Genomic DNA, 1,198 nt, shown 5'->3' with positions numbered 1-1,198 from the left:
GATTGAGGCAAGGATGGCAAAGATAGTGAGAATGGTTCATGGCAATGATTGTGAGGATGGCACAGGAACAGGCAGTGTTTCATTTCATTGTACATAGGGTTGCTGTGAGTTGGAACCAGGTAGAGAGCACCTAAGAACAACAATGTCTACCTTAGACATAGGAAAGAATCTTATAAAACATTCTCAGCTATCTTTAATATTTAGTAATTCTAGGATCTTAATTTCTGAACAGTTTTCTCCAAACAACTGACTATGGAAGGAGAAATAAATCATTTTATTGTAGTTAAGGACATTTTAACTTTAACATAATTAGAAAACCTATGATTATCATGATTTCATCAACTTTATTATTTTAGAATAAATTTAAATTAGACTTTTATTTTAATAAGCTTGGCAAAATCTGCAATTTTTTTTTAAATATCTCCCATGAGTCTTCTCCAGTATTAGCCAAAACCAGAATTGTTGGAGACTTCAAGACAGACACACTATGTATGACAGGAGAGACAATTTACATTACACAGTGCTTTGTATAACACAGATATAAGATGAAACTTTGCATAACACAGATATATGATGAAACAGCTGGTGAAACAAAATCATTCCAATTACTGATAAAACAATATTTGTTTGAATGTCAGATACCTCAAATGAATACATATTTAGATTTTAAGATTTTATTTAATTTTTTACAGGACTACATTAACAGATTCCATGTAATATTTTAATACAATGATATCATTACTTGATTCTTTCATATCACAAGTGAATTCTGGTAAAGAGAATAAAATGAAATAAGATAAAATAAAACAATTTTCAAATGTGTTCTATTATTGTTTCATTTTCTTTTTCATCTCTGTATCAATTTTGCCACTGTGTCTAAAATTAAATAACCACTGTTAGACCAAGTACAGTTATGAATGGCTTTGAAAAATATACATGATATAAACTAGGACCTTGCTGAATTTTAGGAAATGTAAGAAATCTAAGACATGGCAGGACAAAACACACAAAATCTCTAAACAGTGAACAAATGGATGCATAGAATAAGTCTCTTACTTGGTAAAGTTTCAATAATGAGTAAAAGATCCATGACAGTCCAGAGGAGGGGAGCTAAAGATAAGTTGTAATGACATAAGAACATGTCAGTACAGATGTGACCATTTCACTTAATCATTAGAGAAGAATAAAACACTGGTAG

This window comes from Orycteropus afer, unplaced genomic scaffold, assembly GCF_000298275.1.
Source record: "Orycteropus afer afer isolate SDZICR_OR568_19922 unplaced genomic scaffold, OryAfe1.0 scaffold01921, whole genome shotgun sequence".
Lineage (NCBI taxonomy): Eukaryota > Metazoa > Chordata > Mammalia > Tubulidentata > Orycteropodidae > Orycteropus > Orycteropus afer.
The sequence above is the reverse complement of the archived record's forward strand: the minus strand, read 5'-3'. Positions refer to the sequence as shown.